The sequence below is a fragment of the Palaemon carinicauda genome, chromosome 45 (genome assembly GCF_036898095.1).
Source record: "Palaemon carinicauda isolate YSFRI2023 chromosome 45, ASM3689809v2, whole genome shotgun sequence".
NCBI classification, from domain to species: domain Eukaryota; kingdom Metazoa; phylum Arthropoda; class Malacostraca; order Decapoda; family Palaemonidae; genus Palaemon; species Palaemon carinicauda.
Genome location: NC_090769.1, coordinates 31516864 through 31532514, shown reverse-complemented (window position 1 = coordinate 31532514; position 15651 = coordinate 31516864). Strand labels below are relative to the sequence as shown.

Here is a 15651-nt window from a genome sequence, read left to right as displayed (position 1 = left end):
CGTGACTGTGAACGACTGGTTTTCTATGTTTGTCATATGTGTGTGTATAATATGAATGGACCAATGTGTCCGTTTAAAGGTTTAAAGGCCGCTCATGAATGGCAGAGGTAAGGGGCAGTGACATTGCCCTAGCAAGCAGGTCAATGCCCCAGAGACTGACCATATATATATATGATCAGCACCCAAGGTCCCTCTCCACACAAGCTAGGACCAAGGAGGGCCAGGCAATGGCTGCTGATAACTCAGCAGATAAACCTATAGGCTTCCCCAAGCCCCCATCCTTAGTTCACAAAGACTGTGAGATTGAAGCGACCAAAAGAACTAACGAATTTGAGCGGGACTCGAACCCGAGATTGGCGTTCACCAGTCAGGGACGTTACCAGATCGGCCACCACATAGATTAAGTACTTCAATAGTATCAGATGCCAATTTCAGAAGAAAGTAAGCCAATCACTTTATTTTCAATAATAAAATTCACCTCCAGTTAAAAATAAATTTTGGATTGGTTAATGCACCTGGTTCCTTTCAAAGAATCATGGCTGTTGTGTTGGGCGAGTTTCCCAAGAATAATGTGAGTGTATTTTTGAATGATATTGTGAAGATAAGGGATCAATCGAATAGAGCATATGAAGTTAGTGAATACAGTACTATGGAAGTTGGAAGAGGTTGAAGTGAAAGTGAAAGTATCCGCGTGTGAGTGGTTTACTGAAAAAGGTAGAATTTTGGGAACATAAAATGAACTTAAAACGGCTGATTAATTTATTAAGAAAGTGCGAGAGTTCCCTAATCCCAGATCAGTGAGAGGGTTAAAAGGACCATCAGGTTTAATAGATTTTAGGAGAAAGTTCATTAATAATTGACTGCATGGACTGGTCGAAAGAAAAATACTGTTTCGAGTTGAGATGCAAGAATGGAGAATGCAATCAAGAGATTGAGCGACGAAGTAATAAAAAGATATTGAGTTGGCTTATCCAGTTTATAGTTCAGACGCAAGAATGATTGAAGTATACACGGATGATATTGGATACTCGATGGATGGATGATTGATACAGTATTAGGTTGTGGATGGAATTGGGCAAAGACAAAGCTGCGATTAAGCGAATCATTAAGATTGTTTTTGTATGGAGTCAAATTTGTGGGGACCGATCATTAGCCAATGGTATATCTGCAGAGAATGAAAATTGTTGATAGTTGACTTGCAAAAACGATTGAAGGTATGAATGATTTTGATTAGGGTATGTGGTGAAATATATACGCGGTGAAAGGTGATTTCACCCTACATCTTGATAACAGAATAGACCCATATGTCAATGAATTTAGAGAATTGATTGACAACCACGACCTTGAAAACATAGTGTCTGAACCAACAGCTCAGTCTAATCATATACTAGATCTAGTTATAGTAAACAAAAACATCATCATCATACTAAATATGGAGATTGAACCTGACTGCTCTATATCCCCAATGCATAAGTTAATGTCTTTTGAAATAGATGTTAGAAAAAATAATGCAATACAGAAGGAAATCACATACAGAATTAAGACTAACTTTGATCCAAAAAAGTTCATTGAACAAAGCTTAGAGGATATAAAAGGGATAACACCAGTCTGTAACTGTGAAGAGAATCACACCCTCGTAGAGAGACAATCCTGTATAAACTGCATTACTGATAGAAGTAAAACTATACTTGCAACTAATTATAATAATAGGTGCCCGGAAATAACAAAAATAATCACAATTAAAGAAAAATCGAACTGGTTTGATAATGAATTACACGAAGAGAAAAAAAGAAAAAGAAAAATGGAGGATAAATGGAAAAGAAATAAAAATAATGAAAACTGGCAACATTACAAAGCAGCTAGAAATCGCTACAATTACCTTATCTTAGTTAAAAAAAAGGCCTATTATAAAAAAGTGTGCAATGAAAATGACCCACGGAAAATACATAAGAACCTAAAGAAACTATTAGGTCTAAAGACAGAAATAGTGTTGCCTGACATAACTAATGATCCTAAATGCCTAGCAAATGATTTTATTGATTATTTTGAGGAAAAAATAAATCAAATCTGCTCCAGTTTTCACAACATCGGCACAACAGAGCGAAGGAATACATCAGCAACATGTGTAAGTAAGCTAAGGGTATTCAAAGAGTTAAGTCAGAGTGATTATATGAGAATAATAAAGAAAGTAAAAAAAAAACCTACTGCGGAAATGACCCATTTCCAATTAACGATGTAAAAGATGCAGAAAATTTCACCAGACTACAAGAGACCTACCGAAACATGGTAAATATGAGTCTAGCACAGGCAGTTTTCCCTGACTGTGAAAAAGTTGCATGTATCAAGCCTGTGCATAAAGGAAAAGGTGATGCAGACAATTTAAGTTCACATAGGCCAATATCAAATGTGTCATATTTTTCGAAATTTTTTGAAACTGCTGTACATGAACAAACCTGGAAACATCTGAAAAAATCTAATGCCATACCTGATGATCAATCTGCATACAGAGAAAATTACTCCACAGAAACAACAGTGTTAGCGATTAAAAATGACATAAATTATAACAAATGGCAAGTGTTGCATTCTTGTGATGCTTGATCTAAGTGCAGCATTTGATACTGTAGAACATACATATCTGATGGAAGACCTTAAAGCTGTGGGCATCGTAGAACGACCATACGACTGGTTTGTGTTACCTTGAAAACCACAAAGTTAAAGTAGCAATATCAAATGTTGAATCTGAGACAAGAAAACTAACCAAAGGGGTGCCTCAATGCAGTGTACTAGGTCCGCTCCTGTTTGAAATTTACACAATTGAACTGGCAAATATACTTGAAACTCACAGAGTTAAGTTTAAAATATACGCTGATGATACACAATTCTATTTCCCAATAGAATCAGTTGATGAAGCTAAAAGAAAGATACATGAAATAATGAATGACATTAAGGCTTGGATGTTAACAAAAAAGCTCAAGCTCAATGAAGACAAAAGTGAATGTATTATTTTTGGAAATGAAAAAGATATAAAAAGAATCGAATGCTTCCAAAGAGTTGAAATAGGTCAATCGATCATTGACCTAAAGAAATCTGTCAGGAATCTTGGAGTAATCATGGATGATAGACTGACAATGAACGAACATATAAATAATATGGTAAGAAATTGTAACTATCATATTAGAAACATAGCATTTATTAGTAAATACTTAGATTAAAAATCTATGGCCATACTCATTAATCACCACATTTTCAAGAATTGATTACTGCAACTCACTGTTCAATGGCTTACCAAATTATCAGCTGAAGAAAATTCAGAGTACAAAACAAAGCCGCTAGATTCATAAAGGACTACACAATAGGGAAAGAGTTACCCCTGCACTAATCAAATTACACTAGCTACCGGTAAAACCGAGAATTGAATACAAGCTACTCTTACTAACGTTTAAGATACTGAACCAAAATGAACCAAAATGTCTAAAAGAATGCCTGAATAAACTAGAACTAGAAACAAATGTTAACACAAGACACGAGTGAAAAACATAGGCTATCTGAACCAAGGACAAATAGTAAATTTGGTGAAAGGGCTTTTAGCTACTGTGCGCCTAGACATTATAATAAACTGCCAACTGAAATGAAGGACCTAAAGGGAGCAATTGAATTTAAGAAGAAACTAAAGACATTACTTTTCACAAGATCATATGATTTGGAAGATGCTACAATCAAAGAATTGTATAAGTTATAATGAAAATGTTTCGTTAGATGATTAATATGGACCCGCCCGAGAAGTAGTTCACTCGACTTCAGTGGAGGGTTGGATTTAAACCCAAAACAAGTGCAAAAACAAGTGCAAGATTGCTGATTTCCTATCATGGTTGCTTGAAGATGGGGATGCAAGTATAGTAGAGAATGTGGACTTATGTTTCTGTCGAAAAAGTTGATGAATTGTAAGGAATATAAAGGTGGCGATTATCCCATGATTGACAATGTGTTATATGCCTTAACAGATTTAGTAAGTGCCTGGCTTTCTGTGATTATTCTTGGCAGTGTAAACGAATTAAAATGAAAAGTATAGAAGTAAACAAAGAACAACATTCCTATGTCGCGTAGTTGGATAAGAGATATTGTTACTCCCATCACTGTCAACAGCCATGCGGAGCAAGATATGGCAAGTTATTTCCCTCCATTTTAGAATTATAATTTCTGTTACTCGATGAAGTGGGCTAATTATATTAGTATTTTAGCCTTTCAATCACGAACAAGGTAGTCGAGATAAAAAAGAAACACACAAGGAAAATCAACACTGACATCTTGAATAAGCAAAAAAAACAGAATGAGAATTCAATGGAGAAAAATTAAGCTGCCACACCAATGTTTTACATATTTTAAAAATTGTCTGGGTAATGCCTTACCTCAACACCAATCGTTAAGTAGTGATTAAACCGAGAAAGGTTGTTAACTAACACTAGAAACTGTTCCTTCCAGTACTCCAAGCGCAGACTTTATGATATTCTAGTTCACAAGTTTTCTATACAGCGATTAACACTGGGTCAAAACAGGATCTCCTTTATACTGACTAAGGATATCCTTAACAAAAAACGAGCAGCGATTACGTACTTGCTATAGCTGTGGAGAACAAAAAGCCCTTCCTGTCAGATATCTAAATGAATTTTTATCAGATAATCTGTTGCTTGAGACACAAAGGCATCAAGGCTCTCTCTCATGTCAAATTAGACAAAGAAATATAAAGTCTTCATAGTAATAATGATTACTCATTAGTCTTTCGTTTAAAATCATTTGGAAGAATCTATAACTTTTTTTTTATAAAGAGTTTACACACTGCAGGAATTTTATCTTCAAGGCAAGTTTACTTTGCTATTTTTTCAAGACCAAATCTGATATGTTACATTTGTCTAAAATATCGTTAGACGATAATTCGAATGAAAACCTTATTTTCGCAACTTCCAGACTAAGTAAAAAATCAATGCAAGCTTTCATGTTTTCCATTTTAGATAATAACACTCGAAACACTTCATGAGGATAATTGTTTTTATTATTATTTATAAAATATGGATGGGGTTGAATTATCTTTTTAATTAAGTACGAATAATTACACACACACACACACACACACACACACACACACACACACACACACATATATATATATATATATATATATATATATATATATATATATATATATATATATATATATATATATATATATATATATATATATATATATATATATGTATATATATATATATATATATATATATATATATATATATATATATATATATATATATATATATATATATATATATATATATATACTGTATATAACATTGTTCGGCGAACTTTGTTTCTTATCGAATAAAGTTAGCTAAAGGTATTTAACCTTACGTCTAAACGGTGACAGCTGAGCAGCGAGAGCCTGGTGATGACCGAGGTCTATATATGGTGATGACAGCATGAGTGATTGCTGTATGAGTAACAAGAAAATAGACAGTCCGACGCTTTGTTGTTTTTGTATTGGTTAGAGAGAGAGAGAGAGAGAGAGAGAGAGAGAGAGAGAGAGAGAGAGAGAGAGAGAGAGAGAGAGAGAGAGAAGGGAGGAAAATTTGGTGCCTATAATGTTTGGGGAGTCATGTATCTTATAATACTACATGATCTGTTAAGGGAATCAGAACTAGATTTCTTAAATTACATGAGAATGAATACAAATACGTTTTACAATTTCATCTCGAAACAGGAGCCTACAATCACCAAACAGGATACGAATATGAATTATGAGAAGAGTTTGTGTTGAAACCCGACTACAGGAAACATTACTTTATTTGAAAACAGAGTGCAGATACACAGAAGTTCAATAAACATTACACCTAGGATTTCCAAGCAGAATTTGTGTGAAATTATACCAGAATCTTGCAGAGAGATGCACGAAGTCATAAGGAAAGAAATTTCTTCGACTTGCTAATTTCCCTATTTCTGGTCTATGTTATTGTGAAGAGCTATTTTCGCTTCACTTCAATTGCATAATTAACATTTAGATCGAGTTATTTTAGAAATTTTTGCATATATCTCCATCTCTACCACAACACCCTTTGGGATGTGAAGGCCGACATTTGAACATCTGCCCACACATCTCAAAAGGCTGAAAGGGTGTAGTTTATACAACTATAAATTTAAAGTTGCATTACAGGCCTGGTAAAAATTTGACATGTTTAAATTTTTACAGTAGAGAATACAAAACAGGTATGTTGTTGGCAATGATTGGAAACGTAACTTGAAGTCAGGCAATGACATCTTCCCCCCCCCCCCCAATCTTTAACCACCTACGAGCACAGCTCTTGTTACTCAAGTAATCATATCAAAAAAACTTATACCGAACTTTGCTCGCTGCTTCTACACTTCTGACGTCACCCAAAAAGCTTCGTTAATGTAATACCATCTTTATTGGTTAAATAAAAGTTTGCAAAACACGGAAAAAAATATAGAGTTCTATGAATATTATGAAAAAGTGGCCAAGGCGTTAAACTCGCCATGCAACGGGAAGGAAGTTCCCAGCATTATTACAGAACGGTTTTTAAAATGGTCTACATCGTTGTAAAGAATGGCAATCTCTTACAATAAAGCTTTTGATTTCAAGAATTTATTTCTTTCTAACAATTTTCTTCATCTAAGTTTCAGGACAAAATGACTAAAGTTAAGTTTTTAAAGACTTAAAATAATCTTCAACTGCAGAAGTCTTTCCATTAAACTCTCTCTGCAGCTGTTAGCCCCATAAAAACTTACGATCCTGGAAATGGATTTTTCCTCGGGTACGAACTCGTTTCTTAACATTGTTCGGTATCTCAAAAGAAAATCTTCATATATGAAATATGAATTACGGTAGATTTCAAAGTAATCTTCACTAAAAAAATTCCAAGACCTCAAGTTTAGAAAAGCTTTGAAAAGTATATTGCTTCAAACTTTCATTGCTGTTAAAACACTAGTAAGAAGCAAATATTTAGAATTACGGAAGAATTACAACTATATGGGACGAAAACATTAACATTTTTTCCAAAAACTGGCTCTACCATTCCTGAACATCAAGCAAAAAGGTTTTGTTTTACTTGGAAAAAAAAAAAAAAAAAAAAATGGTACAGCGAAACTTGATAATTGCTTGTATGTTTATCAACCCGTTGTACCCTATTTCCTAACCTTTCAATGGTCATACCACCACCACCACCACTTTATTTGTATTGAAATACTAATACCTCCAAGAACTATGCAAGTTCTTATTACCCATAAAAAGGCGTTTACTTATTATAGGAATACACAAAGAAAAGAGAATCTACCCATCTAGCTAGTTTAAAATTACAACCTAACAATGTTTACGAATTCTTGTGTCTTTTCCCGTAAAAGCTTGCTTTAATGTCTGATAAATACCCATAGGCTAACACTAAATTCATCCTGTACTGTGTTCGAGAGCCAAAACATTTCTGCTTAAACAAGCTCATAAAGTCATAAGAAACAAATCACAGAAACAGTCTAACCAGTCTCTGAAACAACAAGGATGTTGCTTGGATATCAAAACCTCAATACCAAGTTTAAATACTGACAATAGTTCTGCTGCATATTTATAATATTCAGTTTGTGCAGTTTAATGCAGACTTTTTACAATAAGTTTCTGTTCATATATTAGAACTACACTAGAATTTATATAAAATAGACTAAAGTTTTATAGTTCGGCTTTCCGAGAAGCGATAGATTTTCCAAATTGGTGAATAGTTTAAGGCAATAATTTCTCTTGAAATCGGGCGAAGTTTCAATGAGATTTCCTTGTTTTTTACACTTTTTTACACACTGTATACCCATATTCTCATTTTGAGGTCAGCATGCGTTTTTCCTTATTTCAATGCCAATTAACATTTTTAAACCGGAGTTCCAGTTTTGAAGAGAAATTGCCATATTCAAAATTAATCCAAGACTCAAAATAATAGCCCAAGATGAATAGGACAAACACGAATAAGATGAAAATTTATTTGCAGAGATTATACAATTAAGGCTTTAGAAAAAATTTGCGTTTGACACCCATCAATTAAATATAAACTTGAATCATTGTATTCCAAAAATACCTTTAACAAATCAGACTAAATTTAAAGTTTTCTTCAAATCCTAGCTTTCCAAAATTTTATCCACAAGAATTTTTATAATGAATTTGCAAAGTTTTCAATAGCTTTCGAAATCACTATAGATAGCGTTATTCGCCATCTTGCCAAAGAATTACCAAAAAATTAGTAATATAAAATGATAGTTATAACTGACCAGTAACCAATTTAGAGATTTCTAAAGATTGTTTGCCAAATCAAAAATTACAATGGCCATCTTTATCAATTATAGAAGATATTCAGCATTTCCCTCAACAAATCTTTAACCAAACCAACCGATTTCTAGTAACAATCTTCTCGTCACACCAAACATTCGTAGGTAGAAAATTAAAGTTAGACACGTAGAATTTAGTCGGAACTAATTTTTTCCTGAAGTCGCGCCTGCCAATCTGAAAAGAGTAAGTTGTCAGAAATGCTTCGTAAGGTATCCCTACATAAATGACTCATTATCTTACGCCTGTAATAATGAATTAAAAGATATTGGTGCATAGTAGAACCAATTTCGTACAACAACGCACATTAAACTTTAAACATGATCGATTACCAAAAATCCTAGTGAAAAAAAAATAAGAGTAAACTTCAACAAAATTGCGATCAACAGGCTTTAATACAAAAATGAAACAAATTACACAAGGGTTTAAAAGCAAGCCTCCCTATTACGCACGGTAGACCTTTATTCAAGGTCTACCGTGCGTTATAGGGAACGTCCTCCCACAATTAGGGGCGCCGCCCCTAATCGGGGAGGACTGGCTTGCTTGAAATAATATTAATAAATAACCAAACTAAACTTGCCTTTTAGTTCCGACTGAAAAATACTTCACATAATTCCAGCGTTGTCACCAGCCAGTCTCTATATTTAACGACATTGAGGGCGATGTAAGGTCTGTGGGAAAGGAGAACACCATCTCTAGTCTATAAAGATTAACATCGTCTTTAAGCTTGAAACGCACAGGTAACCATGGAATTCCAGACTTTTTCCTGAAAGTAAGAGTAAACAGAGAACTTTAACATGACACTTAAAAATTATTTAGTATAGGCCTACAGAGTAATAACTTATAAACCAGTATGTTAAGCCGCGTATTTGCAAAACATTTAGTATGTAGACAAGTAACTTACTATATGAAAAAACATCCCATAAACACCAAAGGATATCAAGATAGAAACTTAACGCGGGTATTTACTTACCAACTAGAGATTACGACAGATGCGTTGTACACTGGTTACCACCAACCACCCACCTGTTCGATAATAGGGAAAGCCAGCCTGGGAAAACTTCGCTATACCCAGCCAAGGATTCTAAACAAACTAGGGCGCACTGGCAACAGGTGGCGCTGAAATTGTCGTCTGCGTCTTGCCTACGCAAGTCAGTGTTGCCAAAAGGATAAATTTCAACAGCGTTCTTTTCGAACTATGACGGGTGTTTTTATTGGGCATGATACATACATATGCTACACCATGAATAAATCAAAATTTATCATTAAAAATCGTACTCGTAGTTTTTCTATTTTCATTTACCTAATGATTATGTTGTATTTCCATCGTTCTCAGGGGAATTTGGAATCTAAGAATCTGGTAACACAAACTCAATTTGTTGCCATATGTAAAACAATGATCAAATGTTGAACGTATTATCCTTCAAACAGACTACCATATAACGGTGCATTTTCCCTCCCATTCATCGATACAAAGTTAAGCTAAGGTTGTACTATATCGAATGTATACAGTATATGATTATAACTTGCAGAATGTGTACTTTATCAAAGTCCAAGATTATACATTAAAACTGCTGGATAGATGCTAAGGCCACTTCGAGAGGCTCATATTTTTACTATTGTTAAGTGCAAACTTGTACCTATGGAAATAAAAACCCCATTTGATGTCGAAAAAATAAGAGCATATTTTTCTTACCATATCTCATAAGGCTTAACAAGCCTAAGACAATATTATATCATCCACCAATTTTCTTCTCTCCTTTTATAGTCTTAGGCACAGGTCCTATTTCGGATGGGTGTCTTTCACATATTCTGTAAGTTATATTTTCAATGTTATATATATATATATATATATATATATATATATATATATATATATATATATATATATATATATATATATATATATATATATATATATATATATATATATATATATATATATATATATATACACATGAAAAAACAGCCTAACCTTACCTGGCATTTTGTAAATGAACAAACAACTAGCTATATTTGCGCGAAAAAGAATAAAGGTAGTCTAATGATCAATGTGATTTAATATAGATCTATGGAAAATCACTAGGTGAATAATATTAAACCAATTATTGGATAATTTTTATAGTAACATGCGAACCTTCCGAAATACCCAACCCCGTAGTTTTTTTTTCTTTTAGCTAATTAGTAGGGCGCATCCGCAATAGATGGCGCTGCTAAGGCGCACGGATTTTTAATAGATAAGCTTTCCTATCTTCTATGTAGTGTCTTTGATAAAAACGTAAATAGCGAGGGTTTGTATAGTGACTGAACAGATGACAAATTTGGAAGTAATTTGCAATTTTCCTAACGATACAAACCTGGACCTATTTATACAGATTGGCAGCCCGCATATATCCCCAAAAGAAAGTCCTGGCTGCAAGTAAATTGGTTCTCAGCTAAGGTGTGCCAGTGAGCGGTGTAGCCAGCATACCCCACCCATCCCCTTCCCGCTAACTAGAGGTTGGGATTGTTCTAAGAGGATTAATACTTTTTTTTTCCCTCCAAGAGATTGTTATCCCTTGCTAAATGTCTTATGGCTGGTCATTCATTCACGCCGACAGTAATATTCCCCCCGTAAATAGCTCCAAGTTGTATCGTTAGGAATTTGTCGTTTTTTTATCTCTGCATTTTCATTGAACATTATTTTTGTTTTACTCATTAATTTTCAGTCTAACTTTTCGTTTTACTCTATTCTAGTCTTTATTATTATTTTGCAATTCCTCCCATGATTTACTAAATAGAAGTACTGTACGTCATCTGCAATCTCAGTAATCCCATTAATGTTAGTTCTCAGATTTTTCCAATCTAAATTTTTAAAAACTTTTAGGGACATTAAAAATTTAGATGGGGTCTCCCTGTCTAACTCCTTTCTCAATACCGATTTTCTCACCATCTTTACTTAGTTTTAGGATTGCTATACCTCTCATATAGATATCTTCAACTGTTCTAACATAAGATTCGTGTATTCCTTGTCCTTGAAGTTTTGACTTAATCAAAAGCTTTCTTTTAGTCTATAAATTCCATACATAGTGGTTCATCATCTACCTATCTGCCATGGCACTTCTCCCTATTTTGCGGGGTAGGGGACATGAAAAAAGAACAAAAGAGGACTTTTCTTCCCTCCTCTCAGCCTGACGAAGGATTCAACCGAGTTGGGTTGGTACTGCTAGGGTGCCATGGCCAACATCCCACCCTCCCCAGTTATCCACCACAAATGAAGCTTCATATGCTCAATTCTTTACTGCTATTACCTCAGAAGTACCAAGGTGGCTGGAGGAAGCAGCAGGGCCTATCGGAACTGTCACAATTGCTCGCTATTCCTTCCTATTTCTAGCATGCTCTTTTGCCTCTCTCACATCTTTCTTTCTATCACCCAGATCTTTCTTTGCTCCATTCATTCACCCAAACATTGGCCTTCCTTTTGTACTTCTCCCATCAACTCTTACATTCATTACCTTCTTCAGCAGACTTATTTTTCATTTTCCCTACATGGCCAAACCACCTCACCACATTCATATCCACGTTAGTTACTAATTTATTTCTTACACCTGTTCTCACACTCATTACTTCGTTTCTAAAGGTGCATCCACACGGTCAGACACTGTCTGTCGAACACCAACTGTTACCAGTTAACAATGGGAAGCAGAAAGATGAGCTGGTGACACCAATAACGAGTACCAAGGGGGTGTAAATTCAGTGCCCATGTTCGTACAGTGCTCTCTGGAGGGACACGATGGACGGAGTTATACTTATTTACCAGATGAAATTTATCTGTTGGTTAATTAGGTTTCACTTACCCTATAAACATGACAAATCTGAAATTCTGTTACGGAAGAAAGCTACCATTGGGATTCGATAGAAGAGAGGCAGAGTTGCTAATTGAATTTTAGTTGTAGGATCCATGCTTATGAAACTACAGCAGATGTTTCCGGACAGAAATAAATGTGTAGCAGCAATTTATAACATAACGTCAGATAAGTTACTGGTTTAGGAGTCAAAGAAGAAAATTCAATCCAATCGGAGATTAATGCAGGAGAGAGAGAGAGAGAGAGAGAGAGAGAGAGAGAGAGAGAGAGAGAGAGAGAGAGAGAGAGAGAGTGTTATGCAGATTGGAAAAATGAAAAAAGTTGCGGGCTGGTACAGGAGACATTTGCAACCCCAACTTATGGCGATGATACAAAATGACAGAATCTGTTTCAATTTTGAACATCCAAGTCTCTCAAATGCCTGAAGAAGTGTTTGATCATGAGAGAATTACCTATCTATTCGAGATACATCAGGCATACACTTCAAACACTTCTGTCTCTCCATCACTTTTATTCTCCATCTCCGATCCATACATCACAGTTGGTACAATCTCTTTATCAGACAAAACTCTAAATTCATCCTCTACTCTATATTCTTTACTACTACCTTCACTGGCCCCAACACTTTACATCATTCATTCACTCCCTGAAGTACATCTGCTTCCACTCCACCATTTGCTGCAACAACAGACCTCAAGTACTTAAACTGATCTACTTCCTCAAGTAACCCTCCATTCAACATGACAATCAGTCTAGCAACACTCTCCCTTCTCATGCGTCTCATAACCTTACTCTTACCCACATTAACTCTCATCTTCCTTTTCTCGCACACCCTTCCAAACTGTCACTAATCAATCCAGCTTCTCCACGTCTGCAACCATTACAATATCATCCGCAAACAACAACTGACCCACCTCCCACTCATGATCACTCTCATCTATCAGTTTCAATCTTCAATCAAACACTCGGGCATTCCCCTCTCTTACAATTCCATCAATAAACAAATTGAACAACCATGGTGACATTACACACCCGTCTCAGCCTCACTCTCACTGGAAACCATTCACTCAATTTCATATCCTAACATACTCTTCACTGCTAGCAACAACCTTCCACCAATTCCTTATCACATTGCACACCGCTTCCATATTAACTCTATCATAAGCTTTCTCCAGATCCATAAATGCAACATACACCTTACTTTCTGCTAAATATATTTTGTATAACTGCTCCACTGTAAAAATCTGATCCATACATCCCCTACCTCTTCTAAAACCACCTTCTCCTGTTTTATCCTTAATCCTATTAATAAACACTCTACAACACTTTTCTAACCACACACTACAAACTAATACCCCTATTGTTACAACACTCATGCACATCTCCCTCACCTTTGTATAGCGGAACAATACACGCACACACCAAGTACACTGGTACCATTGACAATATAAAACATATTAAACAATCTCACCAACCATTCAAGTAGTTACCCCACTTTCCTTTAACATTTCAGCCCTCACACCATTCATACTAGGTGCTTTTCCTGTTCTCGTTTCATCTGTGCTTTCTTCACTTCCTCTCTTGTAATATTTCTCTCATTCTCCTCTCCTATCACTGGCACCTCAGCACCTGCAACAGCAATTATATTTGCTTCCCTATTATCCTCAACATTCAGCAATGTTTCAAAATATCCAGCCCACCTCTTCCTTGCCTCATCTCCTTTCAACAACTTTCAATTTTCATCTTTAACTGTGTCTTCATTTCTTGATTCACCCTTCCTTACTCTCTTCACTTCTTTCCAAAACTTATTTTCTTCATAGAACGATCCAATCCCTGACCCCACCTCCAGTCAGCCACCCTCTTTGCCTCAGCTAACTTGCATTTTACTTCATTTCTCTCTATATCTATCATACTTCTCTACACTATTACTCTGCAGCCATTCTTCAAATGTCTTCTTTTTCTCTTCTACTTTCCTCTTCACTCCATTCCACCATGCTGCTTCCAACAACTTGCCACACACATCACTTGCAAGCCCAACAAAATCACAAATTTTAAGTAATTTGTATTTTTCCTAACATACTTACCTCGAACTACTTTCTTAGGAGTACCTGGGATCTCCTCTCATCCGACCAGAGTTTTGTGTAGTTTACCCTACTTCCGTTTTCTGTAAGGGCTAACCTCAGGCGGAAGGATACGTGCCCTGAGGCTAGGCCCGGGTCAGGAAGCGTGCTAGCTTGGGTCTCGACCCTCAGTAAGTTCTTGGTTGTTTAGTTACTTAAAGGGTCAATAAGGCACTCGGGGACGGAAGGGCGGGCCATTACCCGAAAGTAGTTCGAGGTAAGTATGTTAGGAAAAATACAAATTACTTAAAATTTGTGATTTGTTCCAACACGGAAACTTACCTCGAACTACTTTCTTAGGAAACTTACACTTTAGGAGGTGAGAGTGTCCTTCTTGACCCCTAGACCTAGCTATGCAGGATGAAATGGGACCTAGAAAGGGGGCTAGGTTCGGAGGCGGCTAGAAAACGAAACGTAGGAGAAACTACACAAAGAGCTCATGTTAGTGTCTAAGTAACTCACCTGTGCAAGAATTCCTCGGAGATGTGTCCTATGATGATGTTGTGACTTGAGGTCTTGTGCCGGCTCTACCCGAGGGAAAAAAAAAAAGAAAAAAAAAAGTGAAGGAAGAACAAGGGTTTTTTTTAAGGAAACAAACCTGTGTCTCTTGGTCTTACTACCCACGATTGTACCTGGGGCTATACCGTTAAATCGCTTGGAGCGCAGAGATGACTGTTCCTATAGAGAACCCGTCTAGGGACTTCCTCGAGCATTCCTTCAGGTAGTGTGTAGTGAAGGTAGACTGGTTAGACCAGGTGCCTGCTCTTAGGATCTGTGCCACTGCCATGTTCCTTTCGAAAGCTAGGGAGGTACTTAGACCCCTAATGTCATGGGGCCTGGGTTTTCCCGGCAAGGGAAAGCCTGCATTGCTATAGGCCCTGATAATCCCCTGTCTTAGCCAGAAGGAGATAGTGTTCTTCAAAATCGGCTTCTTCACTGTACCTGTGGAGACGAAAAGGCTCTTGATGCCAGGACGGAGATTAGCAGTCCTCTCCAGGTATTTCCTTATGGTTCTGACAGGACACAACCTCAAGTCCTCCGGATTGCCTGAACGAGGAATTGCTGGTATTGAGAAGCCCTCAAACCTGGGATCCCACACTGCTGGATTCTGGGTCTTAGCCACAAAAGTCAGGACGAACTTGAAGGAAATCTCACGCCAACCCTTCGCGTGTGAGACCTCGTAAGACAGTCCGTGAATCTCACCCACCCTCTTAGCTGATGCCAGTGCCAACAGAAAGACAGCCTTGAGGGTGAGGTCCCTGTCCACTAAGCCTTTCAGGGGTTCGAACGGGGGTTCACTTAATATCTTCAGGACTCTCGC

At 36.4% G+C, this 15651-nt stretch overlaps 1 protein-coding gene and 1 long non-coding RNA gene across 3 annotated transcripts in view; both read right to left on the bottom strand.

Moving 5' to 3' along the window:
• LOC137634630 (probable G-protein coupled receptor B0563.6) overlaps positions 1–4548 on the bottom strand; it is a 6554-nt gene extending 2006 nt beyond the window's left edge. For both annotated transcript variants that reach the window (XM_068367097.1, XM_068367098.1), the window contains exon 1: positions 4407–4548. The gene's annotated coding sequence lies outside the window, so the exon portion shown is untranslated. The remainder of the gene's footprint in view (positions 1–4406) is intronic.
• Positions 4549–8011: 3463 nt separating this feature from the next.
• Positions 8012–9426, bottom strand: LOC137634624 (uncharacterized). Its single transcript, XR_011042546.1, has 3 exons — positions 9339–9426; positions 8946–9131; positions 8012–8542 (listed from the first exon to the last, which is right to left on the bottom strand). It is a non-coding gene; the product is annotated as an uncharacterized lncRNA (long non-coding RNA).
• Between the last annotated feature and the right edge of the window lie 6225 nt (positions 9427–15651).